Source organism: Sphaerodactylus townsendi, linkage group LG10 (genome assembly GCF_021028975.2).
Source record: "Sphaerodactylus townsendi isolate TG3544 linkage group LG10, MPM_Stown_v2.3, whole genome shotgun sequence".
In the NCBI taxonomy this organism is placed as follows: Eukaryota; Metazoa; Chordata; class Lepidosauria; order Squamata; family Sphaerodactylidae; genus Sphaerodactylus; species Sphaerodactylus townsendi.
This window is the reverse complement of record NC_059434.1, coordinates 49,714,256-49,729,403: the sequence shown is the minus strand read 5'-3', so window position 1 is coordinate 49,729,403 and position 15,148 is coordinate 49,714,256. Positions and strand designations below refer to the sequence as shown.

General features: G+C 40.3%; 1 protein-coding gene across 4 annotated transcripts in view; it reads left to right on the top strand.

The window, feature by feature from the left end:
* GAB1 (GRB2 associated binding protein 1) overlaps positions 1-15,148 on the top strand; it is a 91,035-nt gene that overhangs the window by 51,770 nt on the left and 24,117 nt on the right. The gene's annotated exons all lie outside the window — the stretch shown is intronic.

Genomic DNA, 15,148 nt, shown 5'->3' with positions numbered 1-15,148 from the left:
TTCCATCTCTCATTTGATATGGGAGGTTTTATATGGAAATGGGCACCAATATCCATTTTTTGGATCTTAATTATGTTACATTTTCCATACAACTCTGTAATAAATAAATCTACTGGAATATATGATTGCAAAATAAAATCAGTTCGTTTGTGAATGATACTGAGCAATTGTGGGGGATGTTTGACAGCAGGAAGTCTAAAAATACTTGGACAAAGTTGTACATTGTAGAGAGGCCTTGGAATAGCAAGAAAAATCAAGTGCATTTTTACACTGCAATGGTACTTGGAATTCTGTCTGAGAGCATCTTGAGATCCTTTTTATGGAAGTTGGAGATGTAAGGTGTTTTGGTGCTCTGTCAAGACTGTCATTTCCAGTTTTAGCTTTCTTTGAATGGGTATACACTAAAGTGTAAGCCGTTAGAATACTTAAAATAATTCTACAAAATTAGAAATGATGTTCTGGGGTAGAATTCTATACAGAGGTGTTTTGCCAGGGGTGGGGGGAGGGATTCTCTTATTTGGTATTTCCCTTTTGGAAATCATTGCTGTAAACAATGTGCTGGCCGTAAGACTTAGTGGAACGATCAGTTGGCATATGCCATGCCAGCCACAATGGTAACTAAGACCGGTGCAAGACCGCTGCTGAAAAACCCTTAATTGGCTAGGGTTGAAGTGGCCAGGTACAGGCCAGTCACCAATGTGATAGTGTGCGTGATGGTGATTGAAATCTTGATCTGATCATTTCAAGATCACTCCGTGTGCTCTGAAGTATGGAAGCCATTCTGAAATGATGGTGACTTTTTTTTCTCATTTACTTGGGGAAAAGCTTGTATATTCTTGGTTGCAATAAATTGGACAGATGGAAAGGCTTGGCGATGTACAGAGAATGCTCCATGCTGTTTTTCATTAGAAAAGTGAGATTTTGAATTTTGCAAGTATATTTACATTTTTTTGGTCATAGTGCTAGTGTTTACTTGCAGTTTTCTGCATTCTCGCAATGTTAAAGCCAGAATGGCGTGCATCTGACCTTCAGTGTCTTCTTTGAAAGCGCGCTGGAATTTGTGCAGGTGCAGTGTGAACATTTAATGGAGAACTTCAAATGGTAATACTTAGAAGAGAAGCAAATTTCTCAGTTACAACTTGCCTCAGTGCAAACAGGAATTTCACATGAACTCCCTGACCTGGAGTGCGTTTGTCTTGTCTCCTCCTCCCCTCTTCTTTCTGTCCATTCTGTATTGAATAGGTAACATCTCTACCCATGTATAGGGGTGTTTGGCTATTCTTTTTGTGCCATTGAGTGTATTTGCAAAAAAATCCTGTTTGATGGAGCAGGAACACAAACTGCCCTGCCCCCGCTTTTAATTGAAAAGAAAATCTAGATGGGTGGACCAAGAAGGTGAACTTAACTGTTCACAAGCCAGTTGCCTTAGCAATACATAATCATGACAGAAAATCCAACTTTGATTTGGCTTCCATGCTGAGAAGACACAACCATTGAGGCTTTCATGTTGAAGGAGGTGGACCTTGTTGATCTCTCTGCGGCAACAGATGACGACAGCTTGAACAGATCAATATATGTTCCATAGTGGATCACTGGCCAGCTAGCTATTCCATTGTGGGGTAGTGCACTTGGCAACAAGTAAAGACTTGCCTCACGAGGATGAATGGCAAAGAATCTATTTTAACCTCTAAGCAGTTTTCTGTGGCTAAAGGGAGCTCAGGAATGCAGCTTGTAATTCAGCATTTAAATTTTAAAATGTGTGTGTGTGTTGAGATCTGGAATCTCACTGATCCTCTTAAGCTAAGCGGCCAAACCTGAAACATTGCTCTAGTGTGAGAGATTGCAGTGCCTTAGTGATGAGAAGGGAAAGGCAAGCTTGCTGACAACTGGCAGTGCATGTTTCTTCTTTCAGAGAAGGCAGTAACTGAAGGAGATGTGAAGAAAGTGCTAGGCGTCTATTGCCAGGATTCATTAGAAAGGAACTAAGATCATCTGCCAAACACTCTGACTTCATTGTCTTGGGCAGCTGTTTAAGAATTGGGGGTTTCTAATATTAGTAAACCCTCGGGGAAAGTTGTCTTGTTTAGACCAGACATAAGTGGCCTTATATCTTTCTGCAAAAAAGAAGGCTGCAATACCGTAGTCTAAGCTCTACTAACAACCTGAGTTCATTCCCAGTGGAAGCTGGTTTCAGGTGTCCAGCTCAAGACTGACTCAGCCTTCCATCCTTCCAAGGATGGTAAAATGAGTACCCAGCTTGCTGGGGTATAGAGAAGACTGGGAAAGACAGTGGCAAACCTCTCCCAGTGCTTGCCCAGGGGACTACTTTTTCCTTTACATGGATATAAGGCACACCTGTTTAACAGATTGGTATGTACTTAGCTCACTATGTTCCCAGTTGTAGAAGTGCACTTAATTTGAATTTCTGGTTGGATCCAAATCTCTGCCGGTGGAATGGTACTGGTGGAGTGTGATTTCCTCTCCAAAAAACCCCTCCCATGGTCAAGGGTCTCCCGATACAATATGAGGGGTACCTACAGTGGGTGGGGGGTAATTGGCTGAAATCAGCATACTAATTAAATCTGAGGCTGTAGGAAGATCTGTTTTTTTCACATTGGAGCTGTGCTAGTTCTGCAGTACAGAACGTTTTCTGTCCATCAGATATTTTATTGTATACAACATTAGAGTGTGATATGCGGGTATGTGTGAATATTAATACAGGATAGAAAGTGGCGAAGTCTTCCCTTTCCTGGATTTAAAGAAGCAGGGCATTCAGAAATCAATGTAGAGTTTACCTGCAGACATGTTTACATGGGCAGTTAACAATCGTAGGACTGAATCACCTTGTGCCGTACACTATGTAGCACACAATCTAAGACCACTGAATGTGTTTACAGGTATTTCTTATTTTGCAAGATGCATGCTTGACTGACTGAATTCAGAAGCCTTTTTTCTCCCAGTATGCATCCAGACATTGAAATAGAAAGCAACCAGGAACCAAAGAACCATGGAGTTATTTCTGTGAGTCCAAAGCTCATAATAAAATCACTATGGTGAGTTGAAACAATGCTTAATTCATGTTCAGTTCTGCGAGGAATTAGCCTCAGAAATACATACTTTGTTTGCACGTGTGTGTTTCCCCTAAAAGCGTAGATAACAAGCCATATGTAAAATTGCCATTGTTGCAAGCCCTTAGTGTCCAGAATGTCCAAAGCAATAAAAGTCCTGTTTGTTTGTTGTGATGACAACTGATCAAATACTGGAACAGTTGATCCTTGATGCAAGAATGTTTGAGTATTTCTCAGCAAAGAAGACACTTGAACTATAGTCCCCATCAGAACAGCTTTCATACATTAATCAGAAACAACAAAGTAGGAACTGAATCTCCCTTGTCTCTCTTCACCTTGCTCCTCTTACTTTTATTCTAAACACATAGAACAGGATCCAAAGGGCTGCAGGTGAGCCCAGGGACTTCCATTCCCAGTGAACCTTTTAAACTTTGAAATGCTGATTGTCATATAAAGTGTTTTGGAAATACAATCAGTTTCAAAAATAGTTGACTATTAGGTGTGGGCTGTAGTTTGAGAAAGAAGACCAGAGCTCTGAGTATGCAGAACTAACTGCTCAGATCTGTATATCTTGTCAATAATGTCTCCACAGTGTAGACTGATTTTGAGAGAATGCTCTAGTATTATCCTTTTTTAGCACAACTATTTACAAGCCATCTCCCTTGAGATACCTTGTTTCCTCCCTGAAATTTATCAGTTAAATGCACCATCTGAACTCCGTTGTGCAAAGAGCCGTCTGATCACTGAATTTGGTTTCAGTAAAGGCATGGCAGGGGGAGGGGAGTTAAAGCAGGATATCCCTTTTCTGTTATTCCTTGGTGTTATGGCAGTAGGCCCCCGTCAAAGGATGGAGGAAGTGTTGTGTTCTTAACTTCTCTAAATACACTTCAGTTCAAACAATGGAAGGGGCTCTTGTAATTTTTTTTGGTCAGTGTCAAATAAATGAATTTAGCATTGGGGGACAGTGGTATGCATTTAAACTTATGTACAGAGGAGTTCTACAAATTAAGGACATTGTCTATTACCATAATTCTTGTGAGATTACATGAAGGAAAATGAAAAGCAACAAAGACACTGTTCTTCCATCCAGGAGCTTAAAGCCACTGCTGAACTCTATTCAAAGCAGTTTCCAGGGCCAGATCTGTAGCTTCATCTGTTGACCTTCAACAGGTTCCTCCAGACCATTCTAATTTCAGGACATAACTACCAACATCTACAATTAATTCTTCTGCAAACCATGTAGTAAATACAAACTATTAGGGAGTAGTGTCCCCCAAGGATCCGTTTAGGGACCGGTTCTCTTTAACCTATACATAAATGACCTGGAAGTAGGGGTAGGTAACATGGTGGCCAAGTTTGCAGATGACACCAAATTATGTAGGGTTGTGAGAACTGCAAATAATTGCAAAGAGCTTCAAACAGACCTTTATAAATTAGGTGAGTGGGCTAAGAAATGGCAAATGCAGTTCAATGTAGCAAAATGTAAAGTGATGCACATAGGGGCAAAAAATTCAAACTTCACATACACGCTATGGGGTCAGTGCCATCAGACCAGGAAAGGAATTTGAGTGTCTTAATTGGTAGTTCCATGGGAATGTCGACTCAATGCGTGGCTGATGTGAAAAAGGTAAACTCTATGCTAGGGATAATTAGGAAAGGAATTAATAATGCAGAGATTGTCATGCCCTTATATAAGGCAGTGGTGCGACCGCACTTGGAGTACTGTATTCAGTTCTGGTCACCACATCTCAAAAAGGATATCGAAGAGATAGAAAAAGTGCAGAGAAGGGCAACGAGGATGATTGAGGGATTGGAGCACCTTCCTTATGAGGAGAGGCTGCAGCATTTGGGACTCTTTAGTTTGGAGAGGAGACATCTGAGGGGGGATATGATTGAAGTCTATAAAATTATGCATGGGTTAGAAAATGTTAACAGAGAATTTTTTCTCTCTTTCTCACAATACTAAAACCAGGGGGCATTCATTGAAAATGCTTGGGCGAAGAATTAGGACTAATAAAAGGAAACATTTCTTCATGCAACGTGTGATTGGTGTTTGGAATATGCTGCCACAGGAGGTGGTGATGGCCACTAACCTGGATAGCTTTAAAAGGGGCTTGGACAGATTTATGGAGGAGAAGTCGATTTATGGCTACCAATCTTGATCCTCCTCAATCTGAGATTGCAAATGCCTTAGTAGACCAGGTGCTCGGGAGCAGCAGCAGAAGGCCATTGCTTTCACATCCTGCATGTGAGCTCCCAAAGGCGTCTGGTGGGCCACTGCGAGTAGCAGAGTGCTGGACTAGATGGACTCTGGTCTGATCCAGCAGGTTCTTTCTTATGTTCTTATACAACTGGAGGCCTGTGAAACTTATGTATGTGGGGGACACCGTCTCCCCCTCTTGCAGGGAAGAATCCCAGAAGAGAATCCCTCAGCCAGGCCTGGGTCTCTGGGGTGGGGACAGCTGCTGACCTGGCTGTCCCCAGAGCAGTCCAAGGCATCTGCCACTGCCTGGCCTGTCAACTGACACAACTGACACAGCTGGGCTCAGCTTTCTGAGGAAACAGCCATCCCCAGAGTGGCCCAAGATATCCATTGCAGAGGAGTTGTCCAGAAGATGCTCCCAGCATCCAACCCCAGCTCTCTGCAGCTGCCCTCACATTTTTTAAATTCGGGTTTTTCTGCAAGCCTAGGAGCTTTCCTGAGTCTGCAGAAAACCTGTTGTGGATGAATTTGTCCCCTATTTGCAGATGTAAATATCTGCAGGGAGGGCGCACCCTTCAGAATTAGATTTGTAGGTAGCACTCCTAGCAGCAGTGTTGGTGTTTGTAGAAGTGTACACTTTTTTAAAGCCACAACTTTCAAGTAAGGATTTACTGAAGATCCAGATTCACAGAATACAAGTTTTGACATGCAGTTTTGTGGCCACAATACATACTTGTGTTAGGGAATACCTGAGCTTTCAGAATAATACTTATATATAGGTTTAAAGCTGTTTATTCATAAATTAAGTAAGCGCCTCTTTCCTTTACGTTAAATCATTTTGAATACATACAGTTGCTGTTATTTTCAGTCTATTGTGTCTGCTTCCTGTCGGTCAAAGGTTATTAGAATAGGGTGGTGTATAGTGAGATGGGGAACTGGCAGGAAGACTAATGCTGCACTTATTTTGGGCTAGACACAACTACTGAAATGGTCAGGAATTTATGGGCATGCTGAAAACAAAAAAGAGGTAATTATACAATGCAATTTAAAAAATATAAATATGTATAGTCTTCGGCTTAAACTATTTTGCATTATGTTAGAGAAGCAGCTTTAATTTATTTGAGGTTAACTTTTCTTAAGAAACAGTTTTGGTTTTGTTTAATGTTGAATATTAAAGCGTTTATAGTTGCCATTGTTTAGGTACGTAGCATGATTTGTAGCACCAAATAATCTTGGAATGCTAAATACATTTTCAAAAAGTGTCGTGATTTGCAAAAAGTGTTGCGCTTCATTGTTAAATGTGCTATTCTTAAAACTGTGTTTCTATACAGAACATGTGTGCATATAAATAACTGAATAAAACTATAGTGAGAAGCTTTAAAAATTTTACCAAGAGAAAATCCATGTGCACTCATTGATCCCTAGAATATTTATCACATGAGGAACTGAATTGTCATTAAATAGCCTTAAAATAGGCATTAACATTAAGTCATACATAGTGTTTGTTATGAAGCCTGTGCTGGCTGCACTTTTGGAGCAAATTTTGATTCATTGCTCTGAAAAAGGAAAGCAACATCATCTGATGTGGAGTCTGACTTGGTCAGTGTTTCACCTCCAGTGAATTAACTGATGATCAAACTGAGTGGGCTTCATGTTTTGCTTATGCAAGTGTATAGAAAAGAAAAAGCAAAAAATCTATCAATTAGATAGCATAAAACTTTGCAACAGTAAATTTAGTTTTTTCCATACTTTGAGAGGCTGGAAGATTTGTAACTGTCTATTGTTCTAATACAGAAATCTGACCACAAACTAATTGCAATTTTTGTGTGTGTGTGTTTTATATGTGAGTAAGGGCAAAGGGAATGCTGGCTTCTTTCTCTGTCTCTCTAAAGAAAGACTAGATTTGATTATTAAAGTCCTAAAGAATGCAGCTTGTGCTAAAGCATACATATTTTATTCAAAGGGGGCGGGGCGGGTTGGCTTAGAAGAATTCTGTGAAATAGTTGTGGGGTAAACAAGAATTGGCTTTACTGGTGAACAGGACACATGGGCAGTGCTACTCAAGGGTATTAAGGACGTTTGAGTAATGAGGCGAGGCATTCAAAAGAAGACCTGAAAGTATGAACTGGAAATGTTAAAAGTAATAAGAAATACATAGTTCCTGCTCCATTGCTGTTTCAGAAATACAAAAAGCCAAATTAAAAATTAGGGGTGGAGGGCAGGGAGAAGGAACATGCTGTCAATGCAGCTTTAACTGTGATGAGCAATGAAGGAAGTTTTGTGGGAAAGGATATCTTTCCAAGACAATCATCTGGTTGGGAAGAATATATTTGCATCATAAATGGAAAAGAATTGAGAAAAGTGACTTCAGCTAACCAGATGTTTTGAGTAGTGATGGCCATAGGGTACAGGTGGGGAAAAAAAGAAATTAAAACTGTATATGGAAGAAGGGAGACACTGAACTGCCTGCACAAGCACATGTTCTCTATAGTCTGTTTTGAAAACAGTATTCTGAAAATGGTTAGCTAAAATTGTCTGATTTTGTGAGTGTTCCATATTATACAGGAAAGAACCTAGGCATGACTGTATTACCTTCAAGAGTTGTTGTGCACTAAGTTACTCCCAGCTTTACAGCATCTACCCTTCAGAATAGTTGGAAAGAGTCAGATAAGAAAGAGAAGAGGGTGGCAGAATACTACTTGTTACAGTGTGCTGTGCCAGTCTGCCTCTTGCAGTGTGTGTATTGCTTTACCAATAGTTGCTGGTGGAATCATCCTATGACTGGGCGGTTGGTGTGTGTGTGTGCATGTGTGTACGTGAAATTAGTAAAAATGACACCACTCAAAACTTTTCTACCAAGCCAATAAAAGTGAATACATGGGGGGAGTAGCTGCTGGCTAATCAGATCTTGCTGCAACTTGCTGCAAATCGCTTCTTGGTACAATTTTGCTGTGGAGAAAGAAAAACTTGAAAGTTTAATAAAGGTTTGATGGACTGTTATTTTCCAGGTGCCATGAAAACTGTTAGCCTGTGTTAAAAGCCGGTATGAAAAGGACATGACCTTTTTTCCAGATTTGTTGGCAACAACTTCAGTCAAAAGGGTTAGAAAACAATTTTGACACTAACTGGCATCACAGAAGTGAAACTTTGGGTTACTGCAGTGCACATTTCCCTCCTCTGCAGTGTATACACTAGGAATATGTTACTACAGTAACTTATACTAATTGTGTTACATTACACTAATCTACTCATAAATAATACCTACATAGTATTGTATTTTATGGTAACTGTATATGCTCCTTATGGCTAACTTAGGGGAAATACTCATGGCTGTCTTACCCTGTGGTATTCACAGGAAAAACTAGTACCTGCTTACTTTCAACCGTGTCATTTTATAGCATTATATGGTACTATACCCATCCAATTCAGTGTGGATTTGGTTTTTGCCATACTGTCTGCCACCATTCAAAAAGAACTGTCTTCATGACCAATGTCTCTTGGGATAAAAAAAACCCCACGGGAGTTGCAGGACGATTTTGCTGGATGGTTGCCATAGATGAACATTAATTAGAGTGTGCTTTCCTGCAAGATCAACAATAGAGGCAGATACTATCCTGGTGGTAGTGCAATGCAGAATGTTGCTTAAAACAAAATATCATGCGGTAGAAAGATTTCTGAACAAGTCCTTTGCTTTCAAAAATAGTAAATGAACTTGAGATGAATATAAAACTACTTCAAGTTACAAACATAATGACATTCTGATATGCGTTCATGGTAACATTTGACTTTCTGGTAATTCTCTTTTCATGTTATTTTTCTCAAGTGTGCTTGAATAAATTCCATTTCAGATGTCAGCAGCTTCAGAGCTGCTGTACTGTTTTCAATGTTTTCTTTGTTTGTGTAAGCAAGCTAAACTTAGAACTGACCAACACAAGACTAGCAAGCGGTGACAATAGATTGAAAACAGGAAATTTTGGCCGTGTGTGTATTCTGAACAGATTATCAGGATGATGGCTGGTAGAGTGGAAACTTCCACTGAGACTATTTTTTCCTTATTTTTCCCTTTGAGAAAAGATGGTGCTTCCTGAAAAATAAGACTTAAGCGAACAAAATCGGGTGTTTTGGTTATAGTAAGTAACGGTGTGCCTAATATTTTCTGCAGTTCATGCTTGTTTATAAAGGGTCTTATCAGTAGATAGATAATAGATAAATTAACAAAAAGGCCCAAGTTCACATCCATTCTCTATGGTGTACTTATAGGCCAAAGGCCAAATGGCCTTTGAAAAACAAGATAAAGGTTTTGGAATTTTAAAAAAGATAGTCACACTTTTAAATTGGGAATAAAATGGGGGAAGGCTGTTTAAGTGAGAGATTAAATAAATTATGTTTGCAATCATGGCCCATTACTTGAATTATTCCACTGAAGTTATTCCATTGATTTTTCACAGTGATCAGCATCACACTCTTTTTTTTTTTTTTTTGCCTACTGGTGTTATGTGGTTGGTTTTAATCTCTGCTTCAGCAAAAATTACTGAAAAACCAACATTTACTTAAGAACATAAGAAAGATCCTGCTGGATCAAACTAGAGTCCATCTAGTCCAGCATGCTGCTCCCCGTAGCAGCCCACCAGATGCTTTTGGGAGCTCACATGCAAGATGTGAAAGCAATGGCCTGCTGCTGCTGCTGCTGCTGCTCCCAAGCACCTGGTCTGCTAAGGCATTTGCAATCTCAGATAAAGGAGGATCAAGACTGGTAGCCATAGATCGACTTCTCCATAAATCTGTTCAAGCCCCTTTCAAAGCTATCCAGATTAGTTCCCAACACCTCCTCCTGTGGCAGCATACTCCAAACACCAATCACGCGTTGTGTTCCTTATTACTTTACATTATTTTTCATTGCATTAAAGCCAATGTTTGCATTTTGTGATGACACTTCTATATCAAGGCCAGTTTAGCCTGCTCGCAGTGTTTTTGTGGAATTCAATGTTAAGTGTTCCATCTGTAAAATATAATAAAAGTTGCACAAACAAAATATTTCCAAGTTAGGTGTATGTACATGTATTTTACATTGATTCTCTTCATATACAAAAGTTCACATTTTGAAAAGCAGTTATCACCAAAGTATCATGTCCTTGGGTATGCAATATAGTCTTCTGAAGCATTTCCCAGTAAGGCAGTGTACAGCTTCCACTAGGCAGCCAACACTAAAATGTTAAAAATAGTACAAGCTTCAAGAATCCCAGATATTTTCAGATAACAAAGAGTGATTTATGTGGTCTCCTTTTTCAGTTTAACAAAACATAGAAGGTTCTTTGTACTATGATTAGCACGCGTGCTGATGTCAGTTTTCTTGTCTAGCTTCAAGCTTTATGCTGCTGTTAAATTGTGCTTTTGTGCTGTAATCCAGAGAACCTTTGTGTCTGCCTTATTAGTGTGTAGTTTATGAAATTGCTTTTGTTTATGAGTATAGTCTGTGCCAGTTTCAGTGAGAGTGACTCACTATGTGACTGAAATAAACACTCCCATTTTCACTATGTGGAAAAAAAATCTTTTGGGGGAAGGAAAGAGGGATGAGGAGACATAGGAGCAGGTGTTAGGAGTCTGAAGTCACTGTTTCAAATACTTGGTATTTTGTGGGATGCAGAGATAAAAACAAGTTCTATTTAAGATTATCAATTTATGAAACTGGCTGCAGTTAGAGCCACGTCTTACCCTCGATACTGAATAGAGGCTCTGTTCATGCCAGAAATACAATGACTCTTTCAGCCTATTAATATGCAGGATTAGAAAGCAAATTTCAACAGGGCGTGCATTTGATCTTCCACAAGTATGATAATCATGAAGCAAAACTTTGGTCAGGGTTCTGGACTGGGGGGCATCTTTGCTGTAGTGAAAAGAACAGCAGGGGGAAGTTTCGATTTGTTGAAATATCTGAAGCTGGTAGCTGGTCTTTTGGAAATAATGGGTGGGTGAATTTGATGGGTTCTTGGGTATCTTTGTACATCTCACATGTGAATCTATTGTTATGCTAGAGTGTGCAGAAGTTCCTTATCACACTTTATTCAGGTATTCACTTGCAATCCACCTCTGCTACTGTGACTTAAAGCAGTTTATAATTTTTTTAAATGCCATGAAGAAAAACAGGGTGAGACATACCATAAACAATCAGATTACAAACATTAGAGAACAATGCAGTTTGAACAACACCCATTACATATACATCGTTGCTGTCTAACAAGCTGTAGACACTAGCATCAACAAAGTAGAATCAGAATTCAGGGAGCAGACTCTATCCTTTCATTTTGGGAGACTCAGCTATGCCTCAAAGGAGGTTTTAATCAAAGAAGACCTCTGATGGATCCAGACCAACAGAAAGGGCATATTAGAAAACTTAAAAGAGTACAGAAAATGGGATGCAACTACTTTATGTTTCCATTTACACGTTCAGTGCAAAAAAAGAGCTGATGTCTAAATCGATTCTGTTGTGAAGTGAAAATATACTATATTTTTTCATGAAATTTTATTTGCAGTAGACATAAGCTATTCCAGAAATGAATCAGTCAAAATACATAATATTAGAACAATAAACAGGATGCTTAGCATAAGTAGTAAGTACTGAAGTACACCCCTGCATAACTAATGTGAAGAATATTGCATACTTGAACCTTATTTTTTGTGCAGTTCTTGACAAGAGGGCTTTTCTAAAGTCCAGAATTTATCAAACGGTAGCCATTCATAATTCACTGTAGTCCCTCTCAATCAGTTTGTTTAGAACAGGGGTAGGGAACCTGCGGCTCTCCAGATGTTCAGGAACTACAATTCCCATCAGCCTCTGTCAGCATGGCCAATTGGCCATGCTGGTAGGGGCTGATGGGAATTGTAGTTCCTGAACATCTGGAGAGCCGCAGGTTCCCTACCGCTGGTTTAGAAAGTAAGGGTGACCAGAATATTCTATAAATGTAGCAAAGAGCTGGTATGAACAAAGTGTTTTGTGTATGAGTTAGCTGCCCTGAAAACACATTTAGAAAACACATGTTATTGTCATAACAGTTTAAAGCATCAAATATTTACCAATCCTAAAACATAATAGCCTAATGATGGAATGCAACACACTCCTAACCAATCACCACACATTCCATCTGGGACAGGAGAGCTGGAAGGAGAGCAGATGTGATCTTGCATGTTGGGCTTCTCAGCTCGACATGCAAGCCCAACCCCCTCCTGTTTCAGCTCTTTTGGACTGGGTCAGCAGAGACAGGAGAAGATCACCTACTGCCTCTCCTGTTTCAGTCATTTTGGGCTGGGATAGCAGAAGTTGGGAAGATGGCCCCCCCCACCTCTCCAATCTCAGTCCTTTTGGGCTGGTCTCCCTCCCCCCCCCACCTTGCTTCCCAAGGCCCACAGATCTTGGTAACTAAGGTGGGGGGAGCGATCCTGCATGGGAGATTGAGTACACTCAGTTCTGCATGCAGGATCAGGTTCTCTTCCCTCCCCCCTACCTCACTGCTCAAGACTAGTGGGCCTTGGGAAGTGAGGGGGGGGGAAGAGAGCTCGTTCCTGGGTGCTGGATAGTTTTCTTGTTTTTCATTTTAGAGGACATGTCTTCAAAGCTTCACAGACTTGGCATGCGATTTGGCATAGATTCCCATATTGAGTCTGTGAAGCTTCGAAGACACGTGATCTAATTTTTTTTTAAACCCAGAAAACTGTCTAGGATCAGGCTCTTCTTCCCCGCCCCTTGCTTCTCAAGCCCACAGATTCTGCCTTGCTGCTGTGCCTGCCACCAACAGCTCATCACATGTTCTTTAAATAACAATAATTATTTAACCATGAAAAGTATTAAATCATTTCTGTATTTTTCAGAATGTTTGTTTTGGTAATGTGTTACAGACTCTATTAAATAATGAAAAAAATAATGGACTACACCAGATACAAATGATCATAATTGCTCTTCAAAATATTATAAATCTGTTAATTTTTATTGTTCTACACAACTCTGTTTTTCTGTAATAGCCTAATATAGCTGTTACTCTGGATTAAGGGGAACTGTATTTAGGGGAGGATGACATTGCAGGTTCAATGTTATTGTTATTCTTTTTTCCCTTTTTTGCTTGTAAGCATAATTGTAATGATTTTCAGACACACATGAGCTAAAAATATTTCAGACTGAAGATTCCTGCATAGATTCGTTAATACTAATGACAAATCAGGATAGTGTCATAGCTTAGTTCACCTATGTGTGTCATCAGATGGGTTATAGTGGCCCCTCTTGGGGTTTTTGAGGCAAGCGAGGAGCAGAGATGGCTTGCACAGTTTGTCCATGTAGCAATATCAGTCTTTATTGATGGTCTCGCATCCAAGTACTAACTGTGGCAGACGCTGCTTAGCTTCCAAGCTCTGACAACACAGGACTATTCAGGCTGCTTCAGGAAGAATAGATGTAGCCTGTTCAGATAAGGGCTGTGATCCAAAGTGATGCTTAGGCTCACACAAAAAGTGCTAACCCACAGGAATGTTTCACTGCCCCCTTTCTTGTGTCAGTTGACCTCCTTCCTGTACCCTATCACAAAATGCTTTTGAAAGTGAGCAGAGTTTAAGAAGCCGTTTTCCAGGTGGCACAGGTGAAGGAGACCTAAGAAAATGGATGGGGCTGTGGCTTTCACTGATTGTTCGCCAACCTATGCCTTCATTAGTGTTATCACCACACCATCTGAAAGGCCCACTAACATTCTGGAAAAAGGCCATCTTAGATTTTCTTATGTCTCCTCCCAACAGTGCTGCCTGGAAAACCACTTCTTAAATTCTCCTCAGTTTCCCAACCATTTTGTGCTAGGTACAGGAAGGACATTAGGTGATACAAAAAATGAGAGGGGAAGGGAAGCATTCCTTTGGATTAGCTCTCTTTGTTCAAGTTCTCCAAAACTCCTTAATTGTTGTATAAATTAATTAGGTAAATCAAGTTAGCATCTCTTCCCCTAGCAAAATGAAGAGTTATTTGGGTAATTTTCATGCAATAGGGTGGTTTCAAAATAGGAACTCCAGCTATGTAAATTCTATCAAGATTTACAAATCTAAAGTAGATGCTGGATGGACAAATTCTTTGCTGTCTTCTACCATCGTACTGGCTCTGTATAGAGGTTAATTGAATACCATTTTACACTCTTAATATGTGAAAAACTTTATTTTGGAGTGTCATTTGTCAAATTGGAATATTTACCATAACTATTAGGTTCAATAGAACAAGCAGACTGAAGCTGAATCCAGCAAAGATGGAGATTCTTTGGCTGGGCCGGGGGAAGAGACCTGCGGATTTCCAGCTGCCAACATTGAACAGTGCGGCATTACATCTGTCCGCGTTGATAAAGAGCCTGGGCGTGACTTTGGACTCTGGCCTTTCGCTGGAGGACCAAGTCACTAGGACAGCCCAGACTGTCTTTTTCCATCTGAGGTCGGCGTGGCAGCTGGCTCCGTATCTCCAAATCTGATTTAGCCACTGTAATCCATGCAACGGTCATTTCTAGAATAGATTATTGTAAGTCTCTCTACGTGAGCCTACTTTTGTCTTTGATCCGGAAACTGAAACTTGTCCTGAATGCAGCCGCTAGGTTGCTTACCGGGGCAGCCAGCAGCGATTATATAACACTGATCCGTAAACATCTGCCCTGACTGCCAGTTGAGTTCCGGGTCACTTTCAAAGTTTGGGTATTGACCTTTAAGACCTTACGTAGTTTCAGACCTGCATATCTTCAGGACTGCATCTCCCCATATTGCCCTTCAAGGTCCTTCCGCTCATCAGAGAGAAACCTTTTGTCAGTCCCTGGTCCAAGAGATATCTGGCTGGCTTCGACTTGAGCCATGGCTTTTTCGCCCCAGGCTC